At 43.6% G+C, this 21,313-nt stretch overlaps 1 protein-coding gene and 1 long non-coding RNA gene across 5 annotated transcripts in view; one reads left to right on the forward strand and one right to left on the reverse strand.

Moving 5' to 3' along the window:
* Positions 1 to 21,313, reverse strand: part of LOC105561983 — a 102,717-nt gene that overhangs the window by 18,483 nt on the left and 62,921 nt on the right. Inside the window, exon 1 of one of the 3 annotated variants that reach the window (XM_012012419.1) lies at positions 9,811 to 10,548. The exons of the other annotated variants lie outside the window; for them this stretch is intronic. The gene's annotated coding sequence lies outside the window, so the exon portion shown is untranslated. Of the gene's footprint in view, positions 1 to 9,810; positions 10,549 to 21,313 lie in introns of those variants that run through there. 3 annotated transcript variants of the gene reach the window in all.
* Positions 302 to 7,163, forward strand: LOC105561981. 2 transcript variants are annotated; one of them, XR_001008937.1, is made up of 3 exons: positions 302 to 455; positions 530 to 655; positions 5,214 to 7,163. It is a non-coding gene; the product is annotated as an uncharacterized LOC105561981 (long non-coding RNA). The 2 variants fall into 2 exon arrangements; XR_001008938.1 differs by having other exon boundaries at positions 530 to 643.

A 21,313-nucleotide genomic window follows, 5' to 3' on the forward strand; every position in this document is an offset into this window, starting at 1 on the left:
CGCGTCGCGTCGCGGGATTCTCCCAAAACAAAGAGTCATCGGCCTTTATGCGGAATCTCCGCGCCGCGCCTCCGCCCACGGGTTATTCGTACGAGTCGGTTCCGCGGGGGTGGTTCGCCCCCTTCCGACACAGCCGCGCATTCCAGGGGTAAATGCGCCGAAGCGCGTGCGCCTCGCGAGCGACGCGAGGCGCTGCGGCGTGGCCGCTCCAAGTCGCGGAGCGCGTCGTAGCGGTTGCTGCTATTTTTGTCGACGGATTCACCGCGGAATGAGATCAGTGCGCTAAATTTATGACGCGCGCGAGAGCGAACGAGCGAACATCCTCCACTCCATGCATGTCCTAAAGCGCCGCTACGTTAGCGCTCACTGAGCCCGCGCGCTTTAGTACGTCGTTAAATAGCTGCCCTGCCAAGTAGTCGTCCAGGACTGTATTATTAATTGCCGTGTCTCTCCAGGTACAATCTTTTAGACGCGTGTAATTGGGCGAGCATACATATTTCAATCATTATTGCTCCGTTTCTTACTGTAGATTCCTCGAAAGACGCTGTTCGAGCATTTTCCGAGAAGACACGTTTCCGCTTCGCGCCAAATTCTACGTTTCGACCAGGCACCGTTCTATTCGCGCTAGCGTCACAAGTTCGAGGTAAAAGACGAGGTGTGTGGTATTCCGAGTATACCTTTCTCATCTTTATACTTACGAGGCGACTCGCGAAACGCAGTTTTCCTCACGCTTGCAACTGACGAAATGAGCTTGATAATTACGTCTCGGTATATATCCGTGTGTTTGAAAAACACATATCGCGCAATGCAAAGGCCGCGCGATAACTACGCGTCATTGCTCGTTACGCACGAATATGCGGCGACTCCAAGGATAGGCATTCCGAGTCAGATATAAAAACGTAGCAACCCCCCGTCGGTTAGTGTATCATCGGAGATACATTTTTTATTCACACACACATTCGTCGTTGCAGCGCGAGTAAATTAAAATAAAACTGAAATTTTTACTTTGAGTAATTACTCTAAATATTTGTATTCGCGAGTTTAAAACATTATTTTACAAATTAATAAAACTCGTATGGCTGAAATGTGATAAACACGAAGGAGTAAAGGACTGAGAGCCGTGACAGCGTCTAAATATTTTGTATTTTTTATGTAGTTTTAAGTTATTTTTCAATTGCGCGAAAGTGATTTCCGCGACTCATTGTTTTCTCGATTGCGTAGAAAAGTGTCTCTTTTTACGATGGATGTGGCTCCGCGAATGCCACGCATCGTCAACATCAGCCGCACGTTATATCGCAGAAAGTACTAGAAAATTATGTTAGCGTATATTAGCAAAAAAATAATAATTTCCGTCGATAAAGATAGCTATATATAGGAGCAGCATAAACCTTGTCAATGTACGATGCTAATGATGCGAAAACATTTCAAGAGAATGTTAATTTGAAAAGGCTATTAAAAAATGTCGTCCAAGTTAGTCAATTGAGATATTACCAATATAGCGTTTAATTTACAAGATTTACAAGACGCGCACGAGCGACTTTTACAAATCGAGTTATCACTTTAAAAGGTTCGTAGCCGAGACTGCCATTATCGTAATCTTATCGGCAACAACATTCGCCACCGTGCGCAGGATATATATATGCATATTCCTCGGTCGTGCGTCCGAGATATCGCATACACGTCATATGCGAGCACGAATCCTTCGTACGTGCAGCAGTTTCGTGTCACGCGACTGACGCATCAAGAGCCTATATCCGTGAGATAAAGGCCACGATTTTGCATAAGGACGCGACGTAAATGCCTCGACGAGTGAGACACCCGGTATGCCATATTTTGCCGCCTAACTTGCGCCGGACATTTCGTTCATTGTTCGAAACAGTTTGCGGGTTTTGATTGCGAATAGTTGAGTTGAGCTATAGATAGTTTATCGACGAAAGATGGATGGATTATAGCTGGCAAATAATGTTTGCTGCGCGCGAGATTTCACACACATACGCACACAGACACCTCTGATTACCGAATTTCGGGATTTTTGCGATAACGCAAGCGTTACAGTCTTGGTCGTACCAGTGAAATCGAGCACCACTGGCTTATACCGACTGTTTAGAGTGTCGGAAGAAGTCACGTCTGTGTCAGTAAATTCGCGCTGCTCGGCAAATATTGTTACACGAGCCCCACTTGTTATAATATCCGCTACGTGTGCGAGTAGTCCAAGCTTTCGTACCACCATTTCGCACAAACTTATTTATAAATGATCGGAATCTTTACGGAGAATATTTATGCTCTCGCATCTTATACTTGTAAAATTTCGTTTCACCAAGTTATGTGCAAACGCTGCATCTCTCAGATGTGTATTTGCAACAAACGCGCGTTACGGAGATGCTGTACGATAAAACAAATTACGGAACACCCTTTTATCGATCACGATGGAGTCTCCGGGCATAGGTACTCTTGTGCCGAGCTACCGATTAGCGGAGACGCCACTCATCTTTCTTCATACCGTTTCGTTACGCACTTTTCACGGACGAATGTGGTTTTTAATCAGTTGCTACGCAACTCGCGCCGGTTGACACTCTGTGAGCAAGTGTAACTTTGTTCCCTTTTTTTTCGTCCAAGTTCTCCCGCAATATCGTAATTTGAAAAATAATTTAAAAAGTTGAATGCAAAAAGCCCACAAGTGTGCTCGCGAGTAGGTTTTACGAGAAATCAATCTTGCAAAAAATCACAGGCATTTCGCGTTCAAATAAATTTGACATGACCACAGTATATTTCGATGCCTGGTAATGTTACATGCGAGATTATTTTCAATTAATCGTTAAAGCGTAAGAAAAATTCGACTCTAGTATTGGCGACGTACATTAAAACAACATGCATGCAAAAGATGTCGATGGAGAAGGAGCAAACAGCTTCCAAGTTCAGTGTCAATCGTAAACGTGATGATGTCATCGTTAGAACGATCGCTGTTACTAATACCTTGTCCATAGTTTTATTGCAGGAATGTTTCGCAGAATCGTTCTTGCAACTAAAGAATTCACGCCCTTTCGATATTTAATACGAAAGGCTCGAGTTTGGTAAGTCGAGCCGTACTTTTGATGGATTCGTGCCAGATAATCCAATGCTGGCGATTCAGCTTGAGAGTGAGAGTAAGCGTGAGTGAGTGAGTGAATGAACGAGTACGAGGGAGCAAGAGAGAGGGAAGGGAGAGAGTCCAGAACAATGGTTGCCAAATATTTTGTGATTATGTTACGTCATCAGTGGCAAAAGCAATCTTTTCGTTGCTTGTATCGTTGAAACCCGCACACTGGCATAAATATTAAGCGATCTCTCTAAAATCGCTCCAGTTTTGGTAGTATTGGATATGAAAGTGGCAATTATTAAAATGACGTAAACCACAAATGGCAAGGAGAGAAAAAAAAGTAAAAAAGATGATAAAATTACTATACAACGAGATTTATGTTTCATACTGATTTATTCCGTTTTGCGGCGAATATATAAAATCATTTATAATGTACTTGTACTCTCTGAGAAACGCGTGCGTACGAGCGAGGGAGAGAGAGAGAGATAGAGAGAGGGGGGGAGATTATTCGCTCTGTCCGTTGTTCGCTCATTAAAATGCGCTATCCGCGATCGAGTATACGTATATCGATCACAAGTCAACGGGTTCATAAAAATTCATTCGATTCCGGAATAAAAATGCGTCTCGCGAGTTTCGTTAAAGTTTAAATAGGATGCGCTTCCTCATTTTGACGCTAGTACAAAACTATCAAGCTATGAAACTACAATGAGGCGTTTGGCGATGTTTAGCAAGAGGCGCACATTCTTGGAAATGTATTAGGGTAAAGTAAAAATATAAAGGTTTACTCCGATTATAATGATAATAAGAACGTTGTTCGAAAGCTCGGTGTCTTGGTTATATCGAATACGCGCGATCTTCTCGTTGGGCTAGTTTAGCCATGCGAGGCGCACGCAACATCGATATTGGCCGTGTTCCAAACTCGTAAGAATCGCCTTGACGACAAGACTTTCTAGAACTCGTGATGGCCGGCGATTAATTTGCATTCCAGCTTTACGCGAATATCGGTATGCTAGCGGTCGCTCCCGGCAAAAGTGACACGCGCGATCGGAGGAGCGATGCGAAATTCCGTCGCATCGCTACGGCGATGCAGGCCACCGCGCCAGCCTATAAATAATTCCTAATCCGGTGATCGATCGTCTTTTCCTCTCGCGAGGCGCTCCGCCGAGCAAACGATCGACGGGGTTAGCCCTTGGTTTTTATCCTACCAACGGAATCGGAGGATTAAGCCGCCATATGCGTGTCTTTTGACCCTTCGACGAACGTGTTTAAACCATTTTAATTACTCCGAGGCAGCTTTCGTGGGCTAGGATATTCAAATACATAACAAAAATTAGAGAACGATAGTTGTAACGGTGGTTGAAACAGCGAAGGTTTCCGAATTGTTTCGGCGAGCGACATTGAGCGGAAGGAAGAAAACCGCGACGCTTCTAGGTTAAAGACTACTTCGAGCGGCCCACTTTCTTTACTTTCACACCGCGCCGCGCCGTTCTTCTTTCATAGCGTTTGCCGGCCGGAGGCTTCGTCGGCTGACTTGACGGCATGAAAACTGTGAGAAAGGCTCCTTGTACGTTACTGCTGGCCGCTTAATCTACTAATTTAGAATTGTGATACACTCTTGACGAAAATATCCCTCGCTAACAAGGCTAAAGCATACACTTTTTTCACTCGAGGCTTTAACTGGATCGAACAACGAATCGAACAATTTCTAACGGGTCTCCATTTCCTCGACCGCGTCTCAAGGTAGAATCCGCAAACGAGAACGGATGCGCGTATGTTTCGCATTAATCAGAGAACACGCGTCCTTTCTTAACGTAAATTCGCGGCGACGCGACGCGACGCGCTTTGTCGTGCTATTTTCCCATTCACGAAAAAGTACAATTGGTATTGAATATTCGAGCGCTCGAGTTATGCGCACGCAAAGTAGTATCGATCATTACATTGCACATAATACCTTTATGTAAAATAATAACTGAAAGCGCAATCGTCACTTACGAAGCAACAATTAAAGTGTACGTTTGCAAGTTGAATGAATCATGGCTCACTCAGTCGACATTTGGATGAAAATGTGTTAAAGCGCTGGTGCGCGTCTGATTGTTTATTCTGCTTTTTAACCGCTTTCGATGTTTCTTTGTATTAGGAAAAGTTTCAATGTGCCCGCAAAGAGTAGCGAGTGGCGTAGCAAAGTACTTGGCATAATCTCGCTTCAAGATGGCTACGCCCTGACCAAGTTGCCTCAACTTTCAGGCGATAGTGTACATCGGCCGACGATCGATGCCGGATGCCATTTTCGAATTCGAATTCCGGCCGCGGACGCGCGCCAATATCGGAGAAACACGCTCGAACCTCCAATTATCCCAAGTACACCGGAGTCCTAGTCCCCGTAAGTTACATTATATGCAAGAGTACGCAAATAACTGCGAGGTGGGATTTTAAAAGGGAGGCCAACGTGCGTTCGCCGATGCGTATAAAGGCGATATCTCACGCGCGAGCTCGAGCTCGAGCACCGGAAGCGTGTCTACGCTCTACGCGCGACTGTCCCTTCTCCCATCCCCGTGCAGCGAAATAGACTATAATGGAACAAAGTCGTGCGATTTTGCTCGGGGAAAAAAATATGTATTCCATCATTTAACATCGAAAGAGAGTAATCGAGCAATCACGTGTGCATTGTAACGTAAAGTTTGATTACGGAAAGTTGTATTACTTTGTAAATTAAACGATCCTAAAAAAAGTTTCTTTAATGTAGCGCGCATAGTTACTTCCCCCGCCCCGGCGCGGCGCAACGCAATCTGACCCCGTTGTACGATATCGAAAAAAAGTTTTTCATCTCGGGGATTCCTGCATTATTCGTGCGCGCGACAGAGGAAGAGATCGGCAGGCCTCTCATCGGACCATGTAATTAATACACAACTATATATGTATAGATGAAGAACGTTGAAATACGAAACGTGTCACGTGTTAGTATTATTTTTTTTTACAGCGTTTACCGTCAACGATTGTATTGGACCAAGTAATGAATTTCCATCGGAAAAAATATCGGAAGTGACTGGATGCATCGCGTCGTGAAACGTTAACATTGTTTTATATCTCGAGATAAATTCTTTGAAATGTAATGAATGGAAATTCACTATCAAGGTACAATTGTCGACGGAAAAGTTTGGAAATCGATGACTGATGTGTATCGCGACAATTTCTTGCGCTTAACAGGAAACGTTATCGCATCCGTATCGAACAAAGGGTCGCAATATAAAGAGCTGATTATATTCTCATTCTCACTCCCTGCTGATCATTTTCTGGTAAAGATATCTTTACGTCGTAAAAAGTATCGTGAAATTATTTAAAAAAATGACTGATTGAAAGGAAAAACCCTGTATCCCTGACTTTCGATGAAAAGTTAGGAATTGGCGACATCCGTGCACAAAGCGCTTTCGTATAGTACGACAGCTACGTTTTAAGTGATTCGAGTCTTTAATGATAACATAAAAATTAAAACGTTTAACCGGATAACCGATGTAGCGATACTCGTGGCAATGTTAATACATTTTGTATATCTTGCAATATACTCCAAGAATCTAGTACTCGATCTTTTTGCTCCGTGGCTGAGGTCCCTCTCCGTTGTATATTATATTTTTGTATTTCTTATGATAATCTTTTCAAGATAGGAATTAGTCACTGTCGAGTTATTAATTGCGGCGAAAGATATCAAGACGTTGCTACGTTCGCACTGTCCTTGAATGTAAGCGGACATTATACCGCGTAGCACTGAGAAGAATGAGGTACTCTTCAACGACCCATTTTCTACAAATGTAAACAACATCTGTAACTTTTGAAAAGTTTAGAGAAATCTTGTTCATAAGTACTTTCTTACTATTTTTTAAGAGTTAATTTGTATACCTATTTCAATCCACCAAAAGGTGCTCCACTGTATTATCGGAGACAAAGATTAAAACTGGGGCGTGTATATGTTTTTGTAATGCTTGGCCATTGCTATCCGCTATCGAACATTTCACGCGAGTAAGTTCGGTCGGCAACTCCGCCTTGTGTACCGAATGGCAGAGAGTTAACTTGAACAGCAAACACGATAATAACTGGATACCTTGACGCGGCTGTACTCGCCCGCGTCGAGAATCGACGCGTGCGTCGCGTCGCGTCACGTCGCGTGTCCCACGATAAGATCGGTAGTAATGCGCTGACGGGTCTCGCTATCTTTGGCGGACATTCGCCGTATCTTCGATTCTACACGGCCATTAAAGCGCATAACGAAATTTAATTCTGTAGTTTACAGAAATTCTTCGTAAATGAAGAAAAGTAACAAATTAATAAAATTCGTATGGCTGAATCGTGATAAAGACAAACTTGAAGGAATAAAGGACTAAGAGCCGTAACAGGATGTTGGCGAGACTAATGTCCAGTGGGCATTCTTTTATCTTATTTTATCTTAATAATGCCCCAGCAAGGCCTAGTGCCCTCAAAGGTTTCTCCCTCGATTTAGACACTACCATCCTGTCACGGCTCTTATATTGAATACCTGTAGGAAAGGATTTTTCTCATAGAGCTAAATATCCTAGCCGCACGGGGTTTTTCTACATGCACAATGCTGAAAATGCAATTGGACGAGAGAGGCGTGTCGTCATAAATTATACTTTTTGGTGCAATCAATAGCAGCGTGACACACGTTTCAAAAAGATATATTTCTTCCTCCCCCTCTATGTCTCAGAGTTTATCCAAGATTTACAAAACGTATTGGACAAGTATGTGAAAATATCTCACGCGCCGGAGAAGGAAGCGTATCGCATTTAAGATCTTCTGACTCGCGTTTCGCATCCCGATCGACCTTATTATCGGCGGCTTATCGCTATCAGAAGCGAGGGAAGAGGAGAAACGTATGAATTTATATATATATGTATACGAAAGATCGTGCGGTTCGCGGGCTACGGGCATAAGGCGATATAGCTCGGAAATCGATAGCGGGCTGTGCAATTCACTTAATGGCATCCCCTAAGCAGCAGACCCACTGGACGTGATAAATCGCGAAGGTTGCCGGACTATTTAGATACCTAAGCTCTCTGTGTGTGTGTTGCGTGCAGAGGGGCGCGGGAAATGCCATTTCAACTGGCGATATCCAATACCGAAGGAACAAGATGTAATAAACCTCGCACCTTTATGTTAATCGCGAGCGAAAAGAAACGCGAAACTTGGTGCGCAAAAGACCGGCCTCAATCTGCGATACTGCAACAGCTGCGTATCGATATATTTTGAGAATTAGTTTGGTTTAAAGATAATTCACGTTAATTTGCAGAGAATGACATTTTGTTTAGGGGGAAATTTCACGTTTGAAAAGAAGCTCGAACGACGCAACGTCACTAGCGTCGACGATGAAAAATCAATTTCAGGTTAACACTCGTACATACGTAGAAATGGTTTAGATTATCCCGACATGTATGCAAATGAGCAATTAAATTAGCAAAGAGAAAGATATTTCGTAGGTGAAAGACGCGAGTTGGCACACGTGAAATATTGACAAAATTTAGCAAAAGAAGCAAGTTTCGAACGTACGTTCGATCGAGAGAGCGGGTTTCCCGCGTATAGCAGGCCGCGCGCGTGCGACAAAATAAATAGCTGCGCGGATCGAGGTTTCTCGACGGACTGTCAAAGAACCTGACCAGCCGCGCCCTTATTCGAGTTACGCTCGTTGGCACGCAAAAACCGCGTGTTTCGCCGCGTCGCAGCGTTTAAATATCGAGGCCGATATCTTGCCCAGCGTTTGCGCTCGGCGGGTCAAAGGCGACGCAAAAGCGAAGCTGATACTCTCGCGCTGAGAATCTCGCCGAGTTAAATTCCACCAAATCACTCGTCGTCGCGAAGCTTGGCCTTGTCTGTATTGCGAAATTAAAACAAGTTGGTTGATAGAATCGATTTCTCTTTATCGGTAAGGCGAAGGGTCAACGGGCAGGTAGTGTTTCACCGCAACGCTCAATATCTTGGGTAGGCGATACAAAGTTTCTAACAATCGAGCCTGCGAAAATGTGGCATCTTCATCAACTTTAAAGCCTCCAAGGATGATTGGCTGAAAATACACAACTATTATCGTTCCGTTTATTTGCGTAATCTTTGGATATATTTATAGCTATGTATTTGCAGTTGCGTTGGGCACGACACACCGTGCGAAAGCGTTCTCTCGATTCGATCGAAAACTTGGCCGGATATTATTTCCGGGATTCATCGCTCGATCTCGTCAGATTGCGGATCGCGGGAATGCAACATTTACGTCGATCAATATTAATAAATAACGCTTTACGCCGTATTGTCGGCTCGAGGATTAATAATCGTCCAAGCGCCGATCTCCCGGGGATCCCCGTCGGCGAGAGTGTGCGGAATTCCCGATCATGTGGCAGCTCGCCTCGCCTTCCAGAGTGACGTCAAAGACCGCGCGTCATCTTCTTATCGTATCGCCGCGTCATATCGACGATATCGGTCGTCGCGAATGTTCGGGATAAGAAAGCTTGAAAATGATCCCTCTAGTTTGTTCGCGGCGCAACAAACCTACCCGGCGCCGTTTACAACATCCCGCGGATGATGGTTACAGCGAGGACGTCCCCCCTGACGCGCGAGTCAACGGGAGTAATGGAGGGGGGGCAACGCGCTCGGTGGCGGACGTGTGGCCGGAGGTTGCTCAACTTGACTTCTCGCTCTCATCGTGTGTGTGTGTGTGACGTCACTGAAAAATCACACTTTACCTCAAGCACCGAAACGAGTCGCTCCCGTTGCCGTCGTCGTCGTTTGCACGTAAGTCACAGCGCGGTGAGAGCTCGCCAACGTCAGCGAGAGATAACGCTATCGAGTCGCAGAGAGAGAGACGCTTGGGTAGGCGCTTCCACCACGGTCTGGCAGTGGCACGTTGTCGTTCTTTGTTCTTCCTTCCTGCTCGCGCGCGACTCCTCTCGGCGCGTTTCTCTCCCGTATGCCTCTTCTCCTTTTCGCGAGTTAGCCAAGCACGTTACAGGTAACGGAATGAATTCGGAGCACTCTTACACAACTCGCTCCTAATACACGTATATACGTTATCTTTATTATGTGTGACAGGTACGCGCACTGTGTAATACTGTGTATCGGCGCGACGACGTCAGATGCGCTACCGTTAACCAGCGCTACCGCTACACGTGAACCACGCGGACACACGTACACACCCCCGCGTGCGCGCGCGCGCGCGCACGATTAATCACGCTCGTACGCCGACTTGTTCTCATAAGCACATGTATTTAAGTGTATACGCGTTGATCGGAAACTCGACGTATTCGCGTGCTTGCGTGAGAGAGAGAGAGAGAGAGAGGGGAGGGGGAGAGGGAGAGACTGTCTCGAGCTCCGTTATTCGGTATACGCGCACGCCAAACGTGGGATTTCACTCGGCTCGGTCGCGAGACGTCCACACGCAGACGAGACCCGAGCACGACTAAACGAGGAGCGAGGAGCGAGGACCGAGAGAGCCGACACCGGCCGAGGCCGAGCGCCGAGCGTGTGGCCCACGACGCGGAGATACCCGACCGAGCGTCGTACCGCTACGACACGAGTTCCGACTACGAGTCGTTTTCCCCTCCTTCTCCTTCCCGTCGTATTACCCGCGCGCGTACGGGGGCCATCTATACTTTCGTCTCCTCTCCTCCGCTACTACCTCCCTGCATACACCAACGCACTGTGTATACGGACACACGTCTCTACTTCTCGTCCTCCGAGTCCTCCGAGTCCTCCGAGTCCTCCCATCGGCTTTTAAAGCCGTACGCGTCCTTCGGTACGCGAGAAATATAACGCGATTTTTCCTCCAAGCACATTGCGACGAGGTCAACGATTCGTAAGAGAATCATTTTTATCTCGACCAATTACAATTTTACTACTTTTACGCCTACTTTCACTAATATACCTTTCAACATCGAACGTGCCGAACGGACCATGCGTGATGGTCGACCGAAACAGATCTACAATGAAATAAGATACACCAACCAGACCTTTCAATCCATCGGCTCGGGTTCGACGGGTCGTATCGATCAAAATCTTCAAACGATACGTAGGCCAATTTTATTACTTCTATTCTGTCAGATTTTCTGCTTGTGCTCAACAGCCAAGTACTTTTTTTTTGCCAGGAAAACCTCGCACAACAAGTATCACGGTAGAAATAAATCCCCTTTTAAACTGATTCTAAACTTAACTAATCCAATTTTTTTTTATCGATAACATTTATTATTGAAATCAGATTTGAAAGCTTTGCTCTCTCAAATAATTCATAATTATCACTTTACACGTGACAAATTGCTCAATATGTGTAGAATAATACTTGAATATTGGCCGTGAGATGGAAAAAGACGGCGCGTAAAATTGGAAGCGCACTCTTTTATTGACTTTCGAAAAGAATTTGTAAAGATTAATAGGAGGGGAGAGAGAGAGGGGGAGGGGGGGGGGGGACAAAGCGTATCTAGTACGCTTTCGACCTCCGCACGGTCGACGCTCCGGCGATTCAGAGTTACAGGATCCGATTGTTGCTTCGGAGTGGCGAGCATTCAAAGTGTATTCTGCATGTTTTGGAGGCTCAAAGAGGTTCCGCACATTTTCATGAAAATTACCTGTCGATTCCTCCGCAGCTACCTTACATATTGCACGAGCTTATCTACCTTTGATATATTCACGAGTATCATCTTTGCCAGCCGACTCGAAATTATTCATCGATATAAGCGCGACAGCGGCGCTAAGTATTTTACCTAACTCAATAACTCAACTTTTCCGCGAAACACGTTAAAGGACCCCGCACCATTCATAGGATTTGGCTAATTTTTTTATATTTTCTAGTTCTCATCATTTTGAACAAATGTCTCAATAGACAGAATGATCTAACCAACCGTTTTCGTGCTACAAGCTCCGAAAGGTCCAGATTTAACACGCAAAAGTATGATACACTCCCGTAGTATTTTTTCACTCCAAACCCACTTTCTGTGTGAGAGAGAGAAAGAGAATGTTGATCAATAATATTGTTATCATTTGGATTTTGCTGCAGTGGTCTTTGACCAGCAGCAAATCTAAAACGATGAAGCAGAAATGTGTCAGGGTATCGTATATTTGGGTTGGTGTCTTGCGTAGCCCAGAAACCAGTTTCGCTCGCTACGTGTGCACGACATCCGACAATTCTTGCCCCGCATTGACATGTACAATAATATCCAAGAATATAGTCATCAATATCAATACGGCGCACGCACGCACACAACGCGAATGAAATTTCGAGGCTGTATCTTTGTCATTAGCAAATGAGAAAGTAAATAAATGTGAAATGTGCCCTATGTCATCATTAAATGATGTTAATAAGCTTATCAAATGGCTGGTGAGATGTGGTAATATAGTTTTATATACGAAGGAGATATTTAATTTTTCAACAAACATTGTCTGCGTCAGGTAGTAAAAAAAGCTATTCGCGTCGTCAAAATGTAGGTTACCATTTTCCTTTATTTAATGCCGAGCAAAGCTCTCTCCAATTTTTTTTCAGATAAATTCGATTCTGCCACATTATAGGAATATGAATATAATAAGTTTTTTTACACCACATACATATACATAATGATATTTTTATTGCGGAATTACGATGAAATTGAAATGGCCACCTGAAAGTGACGTTCGCTTATCATTAGAGAAAAGGACTTCGATGGAACGGGCGGATAGGCCAGAGGTGTATTTCGCGAGCGAGGGTGGGTGAGAAGGGTCGGGTTAAAATGAAGCGTCGAGCGGTAACGGGGTGGTTTGGCGTTTCGCTTAATGGGCAAGACGGCGAACTATGTTACGCGATACGTATTGCGTTTGAGTAAAGGTTACACCCACGGATCGACCAAGACACCCACGTGACGCCACACGCGTACATACGTAGGCGTAAAAAATGGCGGGGGTGTACTTTGTTAACCAACACCTGTGCCGCCTACCGTTGAACTTTTTGGTGCGCGGGAAATGTCGTCGTTGTCGCATTATCACTGCGCGCGCTGCTCTTTTGATTAAAACTGAAAATGCACTCGCAACGGGATACGTTGTAAATTACATGTCGCGCTATCACATACGTGTGCAGAATCGTGCTTAATATCGTCACGAGCATTAGGTAGAAGAGAAGCTCGCACTTGAACATTTTACAGAATGAGAGAGTTTCAATCTCCAAATTTTTTAATCTCGCTGAAAAGTATTTTCTCCGATACCACTCATTTATACTTAACAGTAATTTATAGCAAGACATCTTTTTTTTTATACATGTTTTCTCTGCATAAATGTAAATTCTTAGCAGACGCAATAAAGCTAGCTTTCTATCGAGCTTGCTTCGTTACAGTGATTTGCGTCTTCATTAGTATAATCGTATTCGCATCTTGTACGAAATATTCCGCTTGATTATAGACCATCTGTTACGTAGGCGTATCGTTTCTAACGAATCGTCAGTGCGCATGGATTACAACCAACGACATCAATTCATTTCGGTACGCTTATTATTAAACCAATATCTACGGTACAATTTATTTCAAGCTCGTCCGTGCTGTGCAACATTATAAAACGATTCGTTTCGTCTTGTATTATAAACATATATTTCCAGAACTGTTACTTTTCAATTAAAGGGATTCGTAGAATTGGTGGAATTTTCGATAGCAAAGAAATTTGAAATGTCATCCGCTTCATTACTTCATTAGTATTAACGTCAAACGTTCTCAAATCCAAATCCTAACTCGATGTAAATTACACGAGTGTCCAATTTTTGCCCCAACTATAATTCTGCAATGATGACTTGAAAAATTTTATGATGCGGAATCTTATACGATCCTGTTCGTTTCGCTTCAATAAGGAAATTGCTTTTAACTTGAAATCATACAAGGAATGAAAAGGCATGTTGTGTACGTACACATTGTTATTGTATCGTATGTAATCGACATGAAAATAGAAATATCCGAGTGTTTTTTAATCTAACGTTCCAATACGATCTAATATATTACAAAGATAATCGCATCTATTGAAATGCGAATAATGTTATCTGAATCTGTTCGCTATACTCCTCGGTCTAGTATAATTTAATGAGAGATTCAACGAGAGCCGAGGGAACAGGTAGAACGAGAGGGCTGAGAGTGCTTTAGCGACGAGGAGATGTCCCGTGTCTGTATTTCTCTGCTTCGTCTAGCTAAGAAACTTGGTATGGATCTTAAGAATACAAAAGTCTTTTACCTCTTTGATTTGCCCCGCGGGAAGAGAGGCGAAGAGATGTAAGGTGAAATAGGATACGCTTAACGAAAGTTAAAAATTAAGTAAACCATATTCGCTTATTCTCGACGAGTAGCTATAATAGTTGCAAGTATACCGACTTACTTTTTTCGATACTTGGGATTAACGTTACGATCATTTCGATATTTTGCACAATTACATTTAAAACGGATATCATACAGTGAGTTATACCGCTATGTGCAAACGAGTACCGAGTGAGTTTCCACTTTGCACGCTTGCAACGCGCATCATTCCTTTTCTTCTCTGCCTCCCTCTCTCCCTAAGGCAAGTTTGTCCCACCTTTCAGCCTCCGCTAGTAGTCTCGTACACGTTTGGTACTTCCTTGCTCGTCCTTCTGAAATATACGCTCCTCTCTAATTGCTTCTCTCCCTTCAACGTCTCTAAAACGCTTAACTTTACAATGTGCAGAACGAAGACAAAACGCGACTTATTTTTGACTGCAGGTAGAACACTCTACAAGGGTTTCGAGACATTCTCTTTTAAAACAGCTATTTTCGGTTAGGCAATGCTCCAACCAATTCTTTCGCACCGGATACGAAAACAGTCAAAAGATAGAACTCGGATGACTCGTGTTGAACTAACAAGTTTTCGTGACAACCTTTTCATTTTCTATGGAATGTTCTGAAACCTTAGTATTCAAAAGGACAAAAATGTTACGATATATGGTACAGTCGAGTCATGTGTTATAGGCATTATAGTAATTTTGACTTTGGCATTTACGTTCGATATTCCTACTTTTAGAATTTTGCTTAGCGAGTACCTAAAATAGCTTCTATGTAAACGCATTTGCGAATTGCTGCGCAAACTGCTATTAGAAACTCGTGTACCAGAATTATGCAGACACGTTTTGTCTCTGCAAATGAAACATTTCCATGAAACGCAATCTTGCACAATCCGGAGCAAGGCTTCCTACGACGAGATTAGACAAGATCCGTCCGTGAGACGGATACGTCGAATCTTTACATCTATACAATTTGTACTGTGAATTTAACATCGGATTAGATATCGCTGTATCGATTATACAACCATTTATATAAACGAGACGAGAGTCGTTGCGCGCGCGCGCGAGAGAGAGAAGGAGAACCGAGTCGAGGCAGGAAAGTTGAAGAAAAGAGAGCGAAACGTAGTTGAGATTTTCTCAGCGTGATTCGGATGTCGGCCTCGGAGCCTCGGAGCCGCGCGAGTTAGCCGCCTCCTGCTAACCGAGAAAAATTGCAATGTACTCACGAAGGACGGTCGAGGAAGTGGAAGCTATAGGCAGAAGGAGCGGTGGCACAAACGGCGGTCGCCACCGTGGGGATAGAGGGCCCCCGACCCCCCGACCCCCCGAACATCGAGGAAAAGGAGTGAACCTTCGCGCGCGCGCCAAGGGGGAAACGACTCGGAACTCTCATGTCTCGTAGCGGTACTCGTTTACTTGTTGGCGGCGTAGCGTTCGTGCGTATCTCGTTGCCGCGAGATTGAATAACTATGATATCCTCTCATGAGAGAAAGAGACCCGGCGCGTATACCACCGTCCGTTAGCCTAAATCACGGGCCTTCCAATTCTGAAGAGACAGAATTGATTTTCTAAGGAAAATGTTATGTCTGATGTGCGGAAAAATAGAAAGTGAAAAAAGCGAAAACTTGGTAAATGTATAATTATGTACTCGTTAGAGAACTATATCTTACATAAAACTATTTTCTACTCAAACGCTTAATAATATAACTCTTGTCTCCGTTTGCGTATTCCACCTGCCGTACAAGGGTCATAGACTTTTACCCTACTTTCTCCTAATCGCATCAATTATTACGAGCTCTCAGCTCTCGCGTATGAAATCATCCGCGGTGTCTAATTGACGAGATATTATCCCCGAGGAAAGAAGACTCGTAAATCTGGATTTACGAAAATCGACGAGGAGGTATCGAAACTTTACCTCGAGTCCTCCGCTCGCTTGTGTTGTAACATAGAGTCACACGAGTTATTGACCCAAAGCGAGATGTTCCTGCCTCTGCGCCGGGCGGTAGAGGGAAGAGAGAGAGAGAGAGAACCGCTTGAAAAGCAACAAGCCCATATATCGTTGTGTACTCTCTCAGTGGCATCACGGCACTCGCAAAGATCGAACCCATCTCGGGGAGCGCTTTTGAAAAGGATCTCGCCGGACCTCTTCGGTAACGCGAGATAGCGAGGTACACTTCGTTATGAAGTGAAGGTTGCGCCGCGGCCGCAACTTTCGAGCTGTTTTCTACGGTAAACTTCCTTTCTCCTCTACTGTGCAATAGCTACGGTGTATGCGCCGCCGTCCTTCGTGAGATGTTCAAATCTTGATGTTTCTCGCAAAACGTACAAAGTGCCGCGCAAATAATTGACAAGCTCCAAAATGATTTCTCTCAGTTTACAATTTTCTTCTCTAATCGAAAAATGTGACACAAGCTCGGGGTGTATTTCACTCCGACCGAAAGGTTTAAACGTACAACCGATCCGGGATGAAAATTACCACTGTGAATAACAATTGTTACTATTAATCGGGACGGTAATATAAGCGCAAGTAAATTCTTACTCGAAATTGTTTCCGAAATGACATTCCGCAATACTGCTCCACTTGCAGTACTGCAGCACGATGATTCACATATAACGACGTGCATTATAGTCACGGCATTACATGTATAAGCAGGTATAGGTAAGCATAAATTATTTACGCCAATCACATATTTGAACGTCGACATCGAGTAACTGCAAGTTCGGCAAACTTGGTCGTCCCGCTCCGCGAATTTGCCCCGGACAAGGCCGACCGCGCTCGACCCTCCCTAACTCGCACAGTCTCGACTGCTTAACCCTTTTAACCCTTCGGCAATCCCGCCGGATCCCACGGAGATGTAGTCAAAGCACGGACTTTAGAGGCGCCCGCGCGCCGTTTATTCTTAGAAGAAGATCGTAGTCGCCGCGATTGTAAAATATTAAGCATAGCAATTTTTTTCAGGAGCATTTCTTGTCAAATTGGAGTATGTGTGAGGCTTCTCCAGCCAACCTTCTACTTGGACTCAAACAAGAGCTGTTAAAAGTTTCTCCAATCAGCTTGCACGCCACGTGAGAAAATAATTGGTATAAGCAAATATTATGATCATTTACTCGCGGCGGAGCAACTGGATAAAACTCAGGAAAGATATAGCGATGCAAATCGAGTTTCTGCCATTAATCGTGACACTCCTCGAAAGATTGAAAAGAATTATGGAAATAAGTGTCCGCGATCGATACAAGTTGCACACGACTTCATAAATTATTATCGATAAGCTACCCGCGCGAGCAACGTCGTCTACAACTATAAATCTCGTAGAAAAGACGTTATTTAAAATTCATATTTTCGATCTATCTATTTGCGACCAGCGTAGCAATCGTTGTTTGATGTAAAAGAAAAAGAGCTTAGATGAATTTATTTTAATTAAATCCGTTAGCAGGATGCTTTTCGAAATTTCACTTTATTCTATATTGATAAAAATATTGTCAATGTCACATCTCGCTTCATCGAAAAATAACAGATTTAATGAAAAATTGTGCAGTACCAATTGAATTGGTGGAATTTTAAGTTGTGAAAATTGTGTGGTATTGCAACAATATTTGCAGCATACAGGCTTAAAAGACTGATTCGCAGAAAGAAATTGAGAGAGAGCGAGATTAATTATCGCGTATGTAGAACAATATGAGGCACTCGTTCGAACGGGCGAACAAACACAAGCCACACAGAGTCTGTCCCCGGATACTGCGTAAGATCGAGCCCGCAATACGCCAGAAATAGGGATAATTCTCCGAGTGGAATGGACTCCCCTCTCTCTCAACAGTTTCGTTCGTCCGGTGGCTCGTGTCTGCTCAATTACGAGATACCCGGTGTGTAAAGCGCCTCGAAGGGAAGGCCACTCTCCACACCGCGCGCGCGCGCAGCTAAACTCGCACGTTTTTCTCTGCCCCCGTATATTTTCTGGCCGTCATCTCCCCCGTTCCTCTCTACACTCCGCGTCTTCTCTCATCTCGTCGTCCTTCCATCTTCGATGCAAACACAAACACCATATCCATAGAGATGCATACACGTATACGAAGAGAATGCTCGACTATCGTCAAAAGATCGAGGTAGAATATTCTTCTCGGGGGCGAACAAGAGTCTCGTTTCACGATAGGACTCTGCCTACGTATTTTAGACTTTAGTTGTGAGAATCGTTTTCTCCATAGGCAACCATGGATATCGAGGGCCCTAAGAATAATGCTACTAGTAATGTAGTGGCCTTCCGTAAACCATACCTCGATATACTAAATGCCAATAAATATTACTTCATTGTATTTAAGATAATGATAAGAATTCGCTTTGTGTTTTATTTATCATACATCTTTACTAATAATATGATTTCAAAAGTGACTCGCTTCACATAGAAGCACAGACTTTTCAAAGTGTTTATTTGTTCAAATCCAACCTGTTTATTTGTACAAATTCTGATAAAATGTGGTTCTGTTATTAGCCAATACCGCATACATACTAAAGTAATATTGAAAATCATTTCAACCAAGTCACTCGCAGAATTAATTCTTCAACTAAAATTTGAATCACACATTGCTCCATGTTTTTTCATTTTTCTTATTTGTTTCTACATATGTATCGTATCACAAGTTTTTATTTTTCATTTCATTTTGTTGAATTGACATAATCAGTTGATAACCTAGCCAGAATTAAAAAGATAATAATAAATGTTATTATTAGGAAATGATGATGATGAAGTAAATAAAGAGTTAATAGCTGTATAGAGTTGAGAAATGTTATTGTGCTGACCAGAAGACTCTCGAGCGGAAGTGAGTGGTCGATATGCATCTATTCGAAAAGCTGGGAAAAAATTGGTGGTTTTATTGCAACTCTCGCTGACCGATGAAACGCGGTTACCCTCGTCGAGGAAATAAATAAATGTGAATTTAGCAGAGATGGCATCACGGTGAGATAGCAAGGTAGAATATGTACGATAAGGCATTAGCTCCTCGCTGGATATGTGCATATAGAATTTTGAGACTCGATGAAAATCGATCGGGCGGCCTTTCTCTTCGCTCCGGCGAAACCGGGTGTCCACAGATTGCCGGTGCGCCATACATACAACACATATAAGCGCACGCGCGCATATTCACTACACATACTCGTTCGCACGTGTATAAGTGCGTGTAAAAGAGACGAGAGGTGACTACGTGACGATCGTTGCGTGTGGGGAAGAACGGTAGACGAGCCAGAACAAAAGGCAGTTCTCTCTTTCCATCTCTTTCTCTCTTTCCCCATTGATTCTATGGGACGAGAGCAACGAGAGAGCGAAAGAGAGCGAGAGCTAGATAGGTAGATGGATGTATAGATAGACAGATAGATAGATGGAGAGAGAAAGAGAGAGGCGATTCACAACTCGATTCCACCTCTCTTTCCCTCTTTTCCCTTCTCGTTTCTCGCCGCCCTCGCCCCGATTCGGCTTTCAACTGCTCTCGCTCTGCTCTTCACTCTCGAGACGCTCGATATTTTAATTCCTACCGATCAACCATCTCTCTCTCATCCACCACGAGCGAGCGCCAAAAGAAACGAGTAGCCTTCCTGTCGCCCACACATACACATTATTCGGCGTAACACTGGCATTTCGTTACGAATCATAGAGTTTTCTTACTTTGCTCATCAAAGAAATTTCATTCCATCTCATTTCCATTGTAACAAGGATATCTTAAACCATTTCAATTACATACACCACCTGTATACTGTACACATCTACCTTCGATATATCTCTATATATCACAAGCGTGTTAAATGTTACATATAACGTTATTATCCAATTCCTAGTTTGCATACAGTTGGATTCTGTATGAAGATATACTCTCATTATCGATAATCATGGCACTTTATCCAAATTCAATCTTCGAAAGCTGCTATCACATATCGATTACAGCCTAGTTGGCGTAGAAAGTTTCTTCTCTTTTTCTCATACAACTATCAAAATCGTCCAGCTGCAATTCTGTGTTCGAGATGTTCGATATTTTAATTTCTGCCAATCGATCAGCTATCCCTTTCTCCCTCTCTCTCTCTCTTTCCTCTTTTCGCCAAAGGGAAGTAACGAATATTCCGGTCGCTATACATCGAATATCAGCACTGACGCTTGTCGAAAATTGCTTTTCCTTTTGATGAAGGAGAGTCTCAGCTGTTCTCCCGCTGGTTCGCGATCTCGTTTCTGGCGAAAAAAATGAAGCGACGTCGAACGAACGAGCCTATCATACGGCACTTGTAATCCGGCCGACGCGACGTTTCCTCTATACGTAATACATATACATGTATGTATATTGTATATGTGTATAGAGAGAGTGACCCACCGGAGTAAACGTTACACGGGGGAAAAATGTCACTTTTCCGAAACGCAAGGCTCCCTTATGAAATCAAGTAGATTGTATAATACATTTTCACATCTTCAAAATGCCATTCTTTATGGCATTCATATTTTTCGCACACGTTTATTACAGTTTGGCCTATTCTACATTTATTTATATAGAAATAGAAATTTCCATAAATATATTGACGAGTAGCCTCCTATCTCCCAGTCGCGGCAAATCGCAGCAATTTCGCGTCGCGTATTAAACTTGTATTTATACCATTTGTCTGTTCGTCCATGAAGCATTTTAACGCGATTTGACGCACTCCTTTCAATGCTATCCTCTCCCAGGACTCGATCCGCGCGCCAATTAAGTTACGCCGCCTCCGCGCGAAAGTGCAAAATTCCTTGGAATACAATGTAGACGGAAGCGGCGCAGGAAACACGAGACGCAGAAATTTTCTACTTTCTACCAGACTAGTGTTTTACAGATCTATACGTATCTATGGCTCGTAAGTTTCAACCCTTCCCCCTCTTGCAGCGCAGCAAAATATTTCGTTTGTTGGGAAATAGTTCAACTTGTTTTATATTTACTTCACTTTCAATTTATTAGAAATCTTA

This window comes from Vollenhovia emeryi, unplaced genomic scaffold (genome assembly GCF_000949405.1).
Source record: "Vollenhovia emeryi isolate VEMERY1.0 unplaced genomic scaffold, V.emery_V1.0 DF939197.1, whole genome shotgun sequence".
NCBI lineage: Eukaryota > Metazoa > Arthropoda > Insecta > Hymenoptera > Formicidae > Vollenhovia > Vollenhovia emeryi.